Genomic DNA, 14,943 nt, shown 5'->3' with positions numbered 1-14,943 from the left:
GGAACTTAAGACTCAGATCCAGGATATCTTTGACAAAGGTTTTATTCTTCCTAGTGCTTCTTCTTGGGGTGCTTCGATTTTATTTATAAAGAAAAAGAATGGTAGCATGAGAATATGTGTAGATTATCAGCAGTTGAATAGGGTCATAATCTAAAGTAAGTATCCCTTACCTCGTATATATAATCTAATTGACCAATTGGAAGGTGCTTGTTACATTCCGTATTTTTGCATTTTGGATTATTCGTAAGCTAACGATTATAAATTCAAGGACTTTTAATTTTGAATTTTAAAAGGACATGATTTGTTGTAGATGCCAAGTTATATGAATAATTTATGTGTAGTAAAATACATCTCAAGAAGGACCCTTAAGCCAAATCAAAATAGAAGTCATCAAATATGTTTTTCTTAAAGTCACGTTTCGGGTAAGCTGACTTCGGGAGGCCATAACCTCTTTATAATTTGAGAATTTGGGAAAACTCTCAACATGAAAGTTGTAGATAATTGAAATATATTTCCAACCATAGGTCGTGGGACGAAATGTGATATCGGAGTAATAAGATATAGACGTTTTAAGTCTGACAGGCCAAACTAAATAGTGAATTCGGCCCAACCCAATTCTAATTCGGGTCAGGCCCAATGCCCACGAAATTAAATCTGATTTTTTGTAACTATTCCTTCATACTTTAGACCAACATAATTCTGGAAATTTCCAGAGAGAGAGAGAAAGGGAGTTCTTGAGAGAAATCTCAAATCCGACCAAAATTCAAGTCCCGAAATCCGAAGCTCATGAAGAGAAAATTGTTGTACGTCGCGTTGGCTTCAATTTGAGCTAGAAATCAGCCAATAAAGAGAAGATTTTATGTGGTGCTGCAAATTTAAGGTAATATTAAAGTCTCCTTTTCATTGTTAACAAGTTTAGTTAGAGTTTTAACGGATTAGAATGGAGAAAATAGTGTTATAAACTAGTTTGGTGATTTGTTGAGAGTTATGGGTTAAAGGGTTGTTTTAGGTAGATTAAATAGATGGAATTATCTTAGTGATGATGTATAATAATGGTTGATATTGTTTTGATGTTGTTGATGAGTTGTTGTTCTTGAATTTGGAGGAAAAAGGTGTATGAAGATTGTGAATGTTCAAACCCGTTTTTGGAATTGAGTAGCTGGTAGTAATTCTGGAATATCTCATTGTGTAGACCTTTGATTTTAGATATTAAACATGTTTTGGAAATCTAATACACGTACCTACAACTCTTATGTTTATTTCGTAGTCTATATCTACTGTTATTATATCGAAAATGGAGCATGAATCATAAGACAAATTCTGTCCAGATTCTGGATTGAAAATTCCTTCATGTATAGCTGTTCGTATTTTGATGATATCTCTTTGTAGAAAATGAATTTTGAGTTGATTGCTTTTGCATTGGAAACTTAAGACAGATATCTAAATGTTTCATGAAGGTTATAAAGTCCAGTTTTGCCGTTTTCATTTTCAAAATTTAGATACAACGTGAGGTACTTGACTTTCCGAATTTACTGCTTTGGTAACATGAATAATAAATCTTATTTTGTGTCAATATTTTGGATTGTTGATGTTGGTTGATGATTATATGGCTGGTTTGAAAGTGGGAAAAGTGAGCGGTATAGGGGAGGTGCTGTCCAATTTTTTTTTAGAAATAACCTACTAACGATAGACTACGTTTTATTCTTGTCCATAGCTTAATCATAGTGCTTAACGTTTTAATATAGGTTGAGACAATATTGGACAACATATACGTATAAACGCTAAAGGTATGTAAAGTTAACATTTTCTTCTTTTGGCATGATCCATATGAAACGAACGAATGACGTATGCTTAAATTCCAAAGAAACTCTTATTCGTAGATATACTCGGATGGCTACCGTTCTTGATTTTCAAAATTTATATTGTTATGTCTTGACTTATGTGTATGATTCCAGCCATCCTAGTTGGTATAACTCATGTTGTGGTATAATTTATATTTTAGTGTAATCCATAATTGGTGTGATTCATAATGACTATTGTCTTGGGTTTCAAATGATGGACTATTTTGCTTATTCTATTAAGTCTCCGATAATGATCAAATTTCACAAGGTTGCTAATGATACCTTATTCGTGCATATTGTTATGGTATTACTCACCGAGTCCTACGATAGGCCAGATATGTTATCATGTATGGATTCCACTACATTATTCACCGAGTCCCTTACTAGAGGGCCGGGTACGTGATATGATAATATGATATTATAATGATATGACGATATGATTATGGCACCGAGTCCCATAATGGGCCGGGTACGGTATCAGTGTACACTACTCTATTCACCGAGTCCCTTGCTAGAGGGTCGGGTATGGTATATATATACATATGACGATATATTGATATAATTATGACACTGAGTCCCATAACGGGCCAGGTACGATATATGATGATGATATGCATGTCTTTATTTTATAAGACACAGGTACAGTGATTTATTGATTATGATACTTGACTCCTGAATCTTTATTTCAGATGTGACCTCCATTATGATATTTTTATGCTTTATATACTCGGTACATATTTCGTACTGACCCCCTTCTTCGGGGGGCTACATTTCGTGCCCGCAGGTACAGATACTCATTTTGGAGAGCCGCCACCTTAGGATTCTACTCAACGGGTTGAAGTGCTCCATTGTCTCGGAGCCTAAACTTTTGGTACTAATCCTTATAATGTATATATTTGTGTATTTTGGGGGTACGACGGGGCCCTGTCTCGTCATATGCTATTGTTAATCCTCTTAGAGGTCTGTAGACACATGAGTGGGTTGTATGTAGATGTTGTCTGGTGTACTAGTATGGCTTATATTTTTGGACATTTACATTCGGAGTGAAAGCCTTGTCGGCTTACATATTATGTTATCTTATTTTTGACAATTAAGACTCCCAAGAAATAGCTGATTTTGGTATATATATAAGTGACCGTTTGAGACAACGTGCTACCCATATAAATTCTATATCGTGTTTAATTGTCGATTGATAATAGATAATATGTGTGTATATGAGTGTCCAATTCGGACACTAGTCACGGCCTACGGGGCTAGGTCGTGACAAAAGTGGTATCAGAGCAGTTCATCCTCGGAATGTCTACAGACCGTGTCTATGAGAGTCTTATTTATCGGTGTGTTGTGCACCATATCTATAAACAGGAGGCTACAGGACATTTAGGATGTTATCATTTCTTTTACTTTAAATCGTGCGATAGAGCTGTATTATCAGGATAATTTCTCCCTAACATACTATTATATTTACAGCGATGCCTCCAAGAAAAGCGATAGCTGCCCAAAAGGGAAAGTCAGTAGCAGGAGAGACTAGCCGGACCTCGAGGATTACTAGGGCCCGTGCCCAGTCTATGCCTGAGGTTGTGCTCCAGTCGGCGAGCTCTACTACGCCGCCATATGAGGAAAGAACAGCAGCAACTGCAACTATGGATCAGGGGGTTGCTTCACCGCCAGCTCTAGAGGCTCCAGTACCTGAGCCTCCAGCTCCTCAGCCTGGGGCAGAGGACAGGGCTATGAGAGATGCAGTTCAGTTGCTGACCAGAATAGCGACAGGGCAGGCTCGCAGGCATGGGTTAGGGGTTGACTATACTGATAGACATGATAGTTTAAAGGTTCGTGATTTCTTGACTTGTAATCCCCCAGAGTTCTATGGGTCAAGGCCCGGGGATGACCCGCAGGAGTTTATTCGACAGGTGTAGCGTACGTTGAGGATAATTAAGGCTTCTGAGACAGAGTCTGTTGAGTTAGCTTCCTATCGGCTGCGTGATGTAGCTGTTAATTGGTATGAGTCATGGGAGTTATCTAGGGGCGAGGGTGCTCCTCCAGCGGTGTGGGGTGAATTTGTGGAGGCCTTCCTTGTCCACTTTCTACCTCCAGAGATGAGACGAGCCAGAGTAGACAGGTTTTTACAATTGAGGCAGAATGGCAGGAGCATCAGAGATTATAGCCTTGAGTTTGACTCGTTGGCGAGATATGCGCCTACTATTGTAGCTGACATGGCTGATAGAGTGCATCGGTATGTGATGGGGCTGGATCGTTATTTGATTGATAGCTGTATGGCAATGGCTTCTCAGCCAGGTATGGATATTGCTCGGGTACAGGCATATGCACAGGGGGTAGAAGATTGGCACAGAGGGCGTCAGCCCGATAGAGATCATGATAGAGACCAGCGTAAAAGAGCTAGATCGGCTAGTTATTCTGGGGAATTTCAAGGCGGGCAGCCTCAGCAGTATAGTAGATATCCTTCTAAGCCAGCCCGGAGTGCACCCCCACAATTCAAAGGTAGTAGATTCGATAGCACAGGGTATTCAGGATCCGGTCAGAGCTCCAGGGTTTCAAGTTCACAGATAAACAGGGGTTCGCGTCAGTCGAGACCACCTTTGCCTCGGTGTCCTCGTTGTGGTAGGTCACATTTTGGAGAATGTCGTTTTTCTACAGGTGCATGCTTTACTTGTGGCCGTCAAGGCCATATTATGAGGGAGTGTCCATTTAGGGGTAATTTAAGTAGTGCAGCTCAGCCTACTGGGTCAGTTGTTGGCTCATCTTCTTCTGTAGCTATGCGCCCTGTGGGGTAGGGTATTCAGATAACAGCAGGCCGTGGTAGAGGCCGTGGTGGATCTTTCAGTTCTAGCGGTCCTTCAAACCGCATATATGCCTTGGCTAGTAGACAGGACCAGGAGGCATCGCCAAATGTGGTTACAGGTATATTATCGATTTTCTCGCAGGATGTATATGCATTGATAGATCCAGGTTCCACCTTATCATATATATCTCCCTTTGTTGCTAGTAGAATCGGAATAAAATCTGAATCAATAGAACCATTTGAGGTAGCTACACCGGTAGGAGATTCTGTTATAGCCAACAAAGTATATAGAGATTATTCGGTGATTATATATAGTCGACACACCTAGGCAGATTTGGTAGAGTTAGCTATGACAGAATTTGATGTTATTATGGGCATGGATTGGCTAGCTTCTTGTTATGCTAATGTTGATTGTAGAGAAAAAGTAGTTCGATTCCAATTCCCAGGAGAACCAGTCATAGAATGAATGGGCAATACAGCATCACCGAGGGGTAAGTTTATTTCATACCTCAAGGCAAGGAAAATGGTTAGAAAGGGTTATATTTATCATCTGGTTCGTGTCCATAACTTGGAAGCAGAGGAATCGACTCTTCAGTCAGTTCCGGTAGTTAACGAATTTACAGATGTATTCCCAGATAAACTTCCAGGTCTTCCTCCTGAGCGGGAGATAGAGTTCAATATAGATATATTGCCAGATACTCAGCCTATATCTATTCCTCCCTACAAAATGGCACCCGCAGAACTGAAGGAGTTAAAAGAGCAACTGCGAGACCTATTAGAAAAAGGCTTCATTAGGCCCAGTATATCACCTTGGGGAGCACCGGTATTATTCGTGAGAAAGAAAGATGGGTCACTACGAATGTGTATTGATTATAGGCAGTTGAATAAGGTGACAATAAAGAATAGATATCCTCTCCCCAGGATTGATGATTTATTTGACCAATTACAGGGTGCTAAGTGTTTTTCAAAAATAGACTTGCGGTCAGGCTATCACCAGGTACGGGTAAAGGAGACAGATATTCCAAAGACTGCGTTTAGGACCCGATACGGGCATTATGAGTTTCGGGTGATGTCTTTTGGGCTGACCAATGCCCCAGCAGTGTTTATGGATCTTATGAACCGAGTGTTCAAGCCATTCCTAGACCTATTTGTGATTGTATTTATTGATGATATTCTGGTCTACTCACGATCGGAAGGGGAGCACGTAGAACATTTGAGAAAGGTACTTGGGGTGCTCCAGCACCAGAAGTTGTATGCTAAGTTTTCTAAATGTGAATTCTGGTTGACTTCAGTAGCATTCTTGGGGCACATTATTGGAGCTGATGGTATTCGAGTAGATACACAGAAAATCGAGGCCGTAAAGACTTGGCCTAGACCTACGACACCTACTGAGGTACGTAGTTTTCTTGGGCTAGCAGGATATTATAGGAGATTCGTTGAGAAATTTGCTTCAATTTCATCACCTTTAACAAGGCTAACTCAAAAGGCCATTAAGTTCCAATGGACCGATGCCTGTGAACAAAGTTTTCAGTTGCTGAAAGACAAGTTGACTACGGCCCCAGTTCTAACCCTTCCTGAAGGACCAGATGGCTATGTTATTTATTGTGATGCTTCTAGTGTTGGGTTAGGTTGTGTATTGATGCAACATGGTAGAGTCATAGCTTATGCCTCCCGACAGTTAAGGAAGCATGAAAGAAATTATCCAACTCATGATCTGGAATTAGCAGCAGTAATTCATGCTTTGAAACTATGGAGGCATTATTTATATGGTTTACATATTGATATCTATACGGACCACAAAAGTCTTCAATACATCTTTAAGCAGAAGGACCTGAATTTGCGACAGAGAAGGTGGCTAGAGTTGCTGAAAGATTATGATGCTAATATTCTATACCACCCAGGGAAAGCAAATGTTGTAGCAGATGCACTTAGCCGTAAATCCATGGGTAGCCTGGCAGATGTACAACCAGAACGAGAAAAGATAGTCCGTGATATTTGCGAGTTAGCTAACCTTGGAGTCCGTTTTGCTGATTCTAGTGATGGTAGAGTTTTTATTCGAGGAGTTGCTGAATCCTCTATCATAGAAGCGGTAAAGCAACGCCAGTATGAAGACCCTATTCTGGCATAGTACCGGGATGAAACCCTTCAAAAGGAAAGGACCCCATTCGAGGTCACACCTGACGGAGTGCTAAGATATAGAGGCAGATTATGCGTACCTGAGATTATAGGGCTACGACAACAGGTTTTGGGAGAGGCACACTATGCCCGGTATTTTGTGCATCCAGGGTCGACAAAGATGTATCATGACCTTAGATATTTATACTAGTGGAATAGCATGAAGAAGGATATAGCAAAGTTTGTAGCCCAGTGCCCAAACTGCCAACAAGTTAAAATTGAGCATCAGAAGCCTGGCGGACTATTACAAGAGATAGAAATCCCGACTTGGAAGTGGGAAGCAATTAATATGGATTTTATTACAGGCTTACCTCGCACTCCACGGAAGTATGATTCCATATGGGTGATTGTAGATAGGCTGACAAAATCAGCCCACTTTCTTCCGGTTAGAACTACATATTCAGCGGAGGACTATGCAAGGTTATATATCAAAGAGATAGTAAGACTTCATGGGATTCCCATATCTATTATCTCAGACAGAGGGGCTCAGTTTACAGCTAGCTTCTGGAGATCATTTCAGAAGGGATTGGGAACACAAATAAATCTTAGTACAGCATTTCACCCTCAGACTGATGGGCAGGCTGAACGCACTATTCAGACGCTAGAAGATATGTTACGGGCATGTATTATTGACTTTAGAGGTAGTTGGGATGACCATCTGCCACTTATTGAGTTTGCCTATAATAACAGCTACCATTCTAGCATTTAGATGGCACCGTATGAGGCTTTATATGGCAGGAAGTGCAGGTCACCTATTGGTTGGTTTGATGTTGGTGAGGCTAAGTTAATCGGACCCGATATGATTCAACAAGCTGTTGATAAGGTCAAACTTATTATGGAAAGGTTATTAGCAGCCCAGAGTCGACAGAAATCATATGCAGATAATCGACGTCGACCCTTAGAGTTTCAGGTTAGTGATTGGGTGTTTTTGAAGGTGTCACCCATGAAGGGGGTAATGAGATTCGGTAAGAAAGGAAAGCTTAGCCCGCGCTACATTGGCCCTTATCAGGTTACTCGTAGAATAGGCAAGGTTGCATATGAGTTGGACCTACCATCTAATTTGGAAGCAGTGCACCCTGTTTTTCACGTGTCGATGCTTCGCAAATGCATTGGTGATCCTTCTAAAGTATTCCCCATGGATGATATCCAGGTGACGGAGGAGCTTTCTTAAGAGGAAAACCCTATAGCTATACTTGATCGCCAAGTCAGAAGGTTACGTACTAAGGATGTGGCTTCCGTCAAAGTATTATGGAGAAATAACAATAGAGAAGAGATGACCTGGGAAGCCGAGGAAGAGATGAAGGATAAGTATCCTCACTTGTTTTCTACGCCTACAGGTAATCTAAACCTTTCGATTAACTATATTAATTGACATATGAAACTATTTGTTGTTGCAAAAAAAAAAGAAAAAAAAAGGACTATTCCCCCAAATCTCTTATAAGACTTTATGAGGCGGGTTTAACATTCGAGGACGAATGTTCTAAAAGGGGGAAGAATTTTACATTCCGTATTTTTGCATTTTGGATTATTCGTAAGCTAACGATTATAAATTCAAGGACTTTTAATTTTGAATTTTAAAAGGACATGATTTGTTGTAGATGCCAAGTTAAATGAATAATTTATGTGTAGTAAAATACATCTCAAGAAGGACCCTTAAGCCAAATCAAAATAGAAGTCATCAAATATGTTTTTCTTAAAGTCACGTTTCGGATAAGCTGACTTCGGGAGGCCATAACCTCTTTATAATTTGAGAATTTGGGAAAACTCTCAACATGAAAGTTGTAGATAATTGAAATATATTTCCAACCATAGGTCGTGGGACGAAATGTGATATCGGAGTAATAAGATATAGACGTTTTAAGTCTGACAGGCCAAACTAAATAGTGAATTCGGCCCAACCCAATTCTAATTCGGGTCAGGCCCAATGCCCACGAAATTAAATCTGATTTTTTGTAACTATTCCTTCATACTTTAGACCAACATAATTCTGGAAATTTCCAGAGAGAGAGAGAAAGGGAGTTCTTGAGAGAAATCTCAAATCCGACCAAAATTCAAGTCCCGAAATCCGAAGCTCATGAAGAGAAAATTGTTGTACGTCGCGTTGGCTTCAATTTGAGCTAGAAATCAGCCAATAAAGAGAAGATTTTATGTGGTGCTGCAAATTTAAGGTAATATTAAAGTCTCCTTTTCATTGTTAACAAGTTTAGTTAGAGTTTTAACGGATTAGAATGGAGAAAATAGTGTTATAAACTAGTTTGGTGATTTGTTGAGAGTTATGGGTTAAAGGGTTGTTTTAGGTAGATTAAATAGATGGAATTATCTTAGTGATGATGTATAATAATGGTTGATATTGTTTTGATGTTGTTGATGAGTTGTTGTTCTTGAATTTGGAGGAAAAAGGTGTATGAAGATTGTGAATGTTCAAACCCGTTTTTGGAATTGAGTAGCTGGTAGTAATTCTGGAATATCTCATTGTGTAGACCTTTGATTTTAGATATTAAACATGTTTTGGAAATCTAATACACGTACCTACAACTCTTATGTTTATTTCGTAGTCTATATCTACTGTTATTATATCGAAAATGGAGCATGAATCATAAGACAAATTCTGTCCAGATTCTGGATTGAAAATTCCTTCATGTATAGCTGTTCGTATTTTGATGATATCTCTTTGTAGAAAATGAATTTTGAGTTGATTGCTTTTGCATTGGAAACTTAAGACAGATATCTAAATGTTTCATGAAGGTTATAAAGTCCAGTTTTGCCGTTTTCATTTTCAAAATTTAGATACAACGTGAGGTACTTGACTTTCCGAATTTACTGCTTTGGTAACATGAATAATAAATCTTATTTTGTGTCAATATTTTGGATTGTTGATGTTGGTTGATGATTATATGGCTGGTTTGAAAGTGGGAAAAGTGAGCGGTATAGGGGAGGTGCTGTCCAATTTTTTTTTAGAAATAACCTACTAACGATAGACTACGTTTTATTCTTGTCCATAGCTTAATCATAGTGCTTAACGTTTTAATATAGGTTGAGACAATATTGGACAACATATACGTATAAACGCTAAAGGTATGTAAAGTTAACATTTTCTTCTTTTGGCATGATCCATATGAAACGAACGAATGACGTATGCTTAAATTCCAAAGAAACTCTTATTCGTAGATATACTCGGATGGCTACCGTTCTTGATTTTCAAAATTTATATTGTTATGTCTTGACTTATGTGTATGATTCCAGCCATCCTAGTTGGTATAACTCATGTTGTGGTATAATTTATATTTTAGTGTAATCCATAATTGGTGTGATTCATAATGACTATTGTCTTGGGTTTCAAATGATGGACTATTTTGCTTATTCTATTAAGTCTCCGATAATGATCAAATTTCACAAGGTTGCTAATGATACCTTATTCGTGCATATTGTTATGGTATTACTCACCGAGTCCTACGATAGGCCAGATATGTTATCATGTATGGATTCCACTACATTATTCACCGAGTCCCTTACTAGAGGGCCGGGTACGTGATATGATAATATGATATTATAATGATATGACGATATGATTATGGCACCGAGTCCCATAATGGGCCGGGTACGGTATCAGTGTACACTACTCTATTCACCGAGTCCCTTGCTAGAGGGTCGGGTATGGTATATATATACATATGACGATATATTGATATAATTATGACACTGAGTCCCATAACGGGCCAGGTACGATATATGATGATGATATGCATGTCTTTATTTTATAAGACACAGGTACAGTGATTTATTGATTATGATACTTGACTCCTGAATCTTTATTTCAGATGTGACCTTCTTTACGATATTTTTATGCTTTATATACTCGGTACATATTTCGTACTGACCCCCTTCTTCGGGGGGCTACGTTTCGTGCCCGCAGGTACAGATACTCATTTTGGAGAGCCGCCACCTTAGGATTCTACTCAACGTGTTGAAGTGCTCCATTGTCTCGGAGCCTAAACTTTTGGTACTAATCCTTATAATGTATATATTTGTGTATTTTGGGGGTACGGCGGGGACCTGTCTCGTCATATGCTATTGTTAATCCTCTTAGAGGTCTGTAGACACATGAGCGGGTTGTATGTAGATGTTGTCTGGTGTACTAGTATGGCTTATGTTTTTGGACATTTACATTTGGAGTGAAAGCCTTGTCGGCTTACGTATTATGTTATCTTATTTTTGACAATTAAGACTCCCCAATAAATAGCTGATTTTGGTATATATATAAGTGACCGTTTGAGACAATGTGCTACCCATATAAATTCTATATCGTGTTTAATTGTCGATTGATAATAGATAATATGTGTGTATACGAGTGTCCAATTCGGACACTAGTCACGGCCTACGGGGCTAGGTCGTGACAGTGCTTTAGTCTTCTCGAAAAATTAATCTAAGATTAGTCTACCATCAACTAAATATTAGGCTTGAGGATGTACCTAAAATGGAATTCAAAACTCGGTATGGGCATTATGAGTTCTTAGTAATGTCATTTGGATTGACTAATGCACTTGCAACCTCCATGATTTTGATGAATGGGGTATTGAAACCATTTCTTGACTCTTTTGTGCTTGTGTTTATTAATGACATCTTGATCTATTCAAAGAGTAGGGAAGGACATACAGATCATCTATGTATTGTTCTGGGTATCCCAGGGAAACAAAAAAATTCTCCAAGTGTGAGTTATGATTGTCTTTTGTTGCCTTTTTAGGGCACGTGGTTTCAAATGAAGGGGTGATGGTAGGTCCCCAAAATATTATGGTAGTTAAGAACTAGGTATGACCTAGTTCTGTAACTGAGGTTAGGAGTTTTGTGGGGCTTGCCAACTACTATTGACTGTTCGTGAAGAATTTTACTGCATCTTTATGCATTTAACAAGGTTGACTCAAAATGAGGTACCTTTCGAATGGTATGATAAGTGTGAGGAGAGCTTCCAAAATCTCAAGACCCTTCTAACTACAACACCTATCCTGACATTCCAGTTGAAAGTAAGACTTTATTGTTTATTATGATGCTTCACGTTCAGGCTTAGGTGCTGTATTAATGCATGACAAGAATGTAATAGCCTATGCTTTACGATAGTTGAAAATTCATGAGAGAAATTATCCGACACATGACCAGGAGTTGATAGCGATAGTGTTTGCTCTCAAGATCTTGCGACATTCTCTCTATGGTGTCAAGTGTGACTTGTTCACTGACCAATGAAGTCTATATCACATTTTACTTAGGAAGATTTGAATCTGAGGTAGCGGAGATGGATGGAGTTACTCAAAGATTATGATATCACCATTCAGTACCATCTAGGTTATGCTAATGTGGTAGCATATGCATTGAGTTGAAAGAAAGTTAGCATGGGTATTCTAACTTGCTTAAGTGTGTCAAAGTGACCCTCGGCTAGATAGATTCAGGCTTTGAAGTCTGCAACATGTGTTTACCCAGAAGGATTTGAATCTGAGGCTGGGTAGATGGATGTAGTTGCTCAAGGATTATTACTGACCATTCAGTATCATCTAGGTAAGGCCAATATAAAGGCACATACATTGAGTTGAAAGACAGTTAACATGGGAAGTTTGGCTTGCTTAGGGGTGTCTAAGCAGCCCTTGGCTAAAGAAATTCATAAACTAATAACCAAGTTCATACACTTGGGTATTTTAGAGAAGGGTGGGGTATTAAGGTCAAATCTATATTTATTGAGGACATCAAGGAAAAATAATTTAAAGATGAGTAATTGAACAAGATTTGAAACAAGGTGGTGACTGGAGAGTCCAGGATGTCACTCATGATGCGTGGGGAATACTAAGTTTCAAAGGAAGGATTTGTGTTCCTTGGGTTGTTGAATTGATTTAGAATGTGTTGGCAGAGACCCATGGTTTGTGGTATTTGATTCATCTGGGTGTAACCAAAATATATCGAGATTTGAGGTGTCTTTATTAGTGGCCTTAAATGAATAGAGACATATCATAGTATTTATCCATGTGTTAGAATTATTAACATGTGAAGTATGAGTACCAAAGGCTTGCAAGTTTTCTTCAGAGGATGCCCATTCCTGAGTGGAAGTTGGAAGGGATAGCCATAGATTTCATGGTAGGTCTCCCTATGACCTTTAGGAATTATGATTCAATTTGGGTCATCATGGATCAATTGCATAAATAAACTCACTTTATTCCATTCGGAGTGGACTACAACGACCAGCAATTGGTAAAGTTCCATGTCAAGGAAATAGTGTAGTTGCATGAGGTGCGTCTCTCTATCATTTTAGATAGAGGTACAGAGTTTACCTCGAAATTCTGGGGCAAGTTACATGAAGAGCTGGGCAGTCAACTCACTTTCAACACAACCTTTTATCCTCAGATTGATGTATAGTTAGAGTGAACAATTCTAGCATTGGAGGACATGCCGATAGCATGTTGAATTGACTTTGGGGGGCATTTGGATCAGTTCTTACTCTTATGTGAGTTCTCTTACTACAATATTTATCACTCTAGCATTGATATGACCCGTTTGAGGCACTTTATGGGAGTAGACCTAGATTATTGTTATGACCCAACCCACTGGGCCGTGGATGCACCTACTCTAACACCTAGGTAGGAGAACCCTTAATCCCCAAATTGTTATAACATGAGGAAAATAAATGAATAGTAAGATAACAGCCTGAAAGAGTTTTTAAATTACCATATATTGATTTTAAACTACAAGTTAATTTGAAAGAAAACTTACTGACATTCCCAAAGAACTAGTCTTAACAGGTACAAGAGCTTCTAAGAATACAATATATGAACAATAAGACACAACTCCCACCATAAGGAAATAAAGAGTAGAATCTGTCTGAGATCATCATCTTCTTCACCTAAGAAATAATATTGATCCTACAACCAAACTATGCTAAGTGGCATAGTAAGAGTAGTATCAGTACAAATAATACGTACTGGTAGGCATCATCTGTCAATCCAAAACCCACTATATAATATAAAGTAAACATTTAGAAGAAAACATGCAATAAGAAAATGAACCACCCCAACTACACTAATCACCACCAGCACACTTGAATTCAATCCTTGGTCTTATTTTATTATGGATGTTTATATTTATCATACCACCCCCTTAACCTTCTATTTCTTTTTAAGCCTAGCACTTATTGGATCGTAGCCTAGCCCTTCTATCACGTAAAGGAATTTTTGAATACAGGCCACCACTAACATTGTCTAATCAGTCTACCACTTTTGCTCACGCTATCACATCAAAACTCTAGCCCTTGGCTATTTAGTAAACCACAACAAGATGCATCATATACTAAGAAGACAATACATTACCTCATGATGAATATAACCACTCAAACTTCCAGTCCCTGCCTTCATTTCTTTATACATGCATGAGCATAATCAATCACAATACAATAGTGTAAATTAATGGTCCTCTCATAGAATCCACACCCAAACTGTTAGTTTATCAACATTGTACCCAATCCCAAATATAGTTAGTGTACCAGCATAGTATCTAATCCAATAATGTGCTGGCGTGACACCCATTCTAATTGTACCGACGTGGTATTCGATCTAAATATATGCCGATGTTGCATTCGATCCACATGAATTCAGGCATCACAATCATAATTCATAATCCAACAACCATACTTGAGACCATCGGTAAATCAGATAGGTTCATTGCAAGAGATTACCAACACGAAGTTATTCACATTCAAAAATTATTCCTTAGGTATCCATTACACCAGTAATTCACATGGGCATTCACATAAACACATACCTACGTATTTATATAGCCTATGTCTACATATATCAATAGGACAGTAATATATCCCTTTATAGATATGCTCTGGTTCTCAGGAATTACCTACCAGCTCAACAAGAGGTACTCAAGTTATCAATCATGAACTAGCTACCTGCTTCTAGTTATAGAAAGGTCATACTCACATAATACACTTCTGCTCTAGTCAACAATACACGATAATAAGAACATGTTTATAACTACTCAATTGAGAAAATCTAGGCTACCTGGGTGCCAAACAGCTACTGAAGGTGTCACACCTAAGTTAGGCCCTTGGTGTGACACGACGATTAGAATCCTGGAAGACCCCAACCTAGA

At 38.7% G+C, this 14,943-nt stretch overlaps 2 long non-coding RNA genes across 2 annotated transcripts; both read left to right on the top strand.

The window, feature by feature from the left end:
* The first annotated feature begins 216 nt into the window (after positions 1-216).
* LOC129871175 (uncharacterized) lies at positions 217-2,903 on the top strand. Its single transcript, XR_008762206.1, has 3 exons — positions 217-880; positions 1,746-1,787; positions 2,626-2,903. It is a non-coding gene; the product is annotated as an uncharacterized LOC129871175 (long non-coding RNA).
* A 5,728-nt stretch (positions 2,904-8,631) lies between these two features.
* On the top strand, positions 8,632-10,916 carry LOC129871295 (uncharacterized). The gene is made up of 3 exons (XR_008762230.1): positions 8,632-8,981; positions 9,847-9,888; positions 10,727-10,916. It is a non-coding gene; the product is annotated as an uncharacterized LOC129871295 (long non-coding RNA).
* Positions 10,917-14,943: the final 4,027 nt, after the last annotated feature.

This window comes from Solanum dulcamara, chromosome 10 (genome assembly GCF_947179165.1).
Source record: "Solanum dulcamara chromosome 10, daSolDulc1.2, whole genome shotgun sequence".
Lineage (NCBI taxonomy): Eukaryota > Viridiplantae > Streptophyta > Magnoliopsida > Solanales > Solanaceae > Solanum > Solanum dulcamara.
Note: the sequence above shows the minus strand (reverse complement) of the source record. Positions and strands in the feature narration are given on the sequence as shown.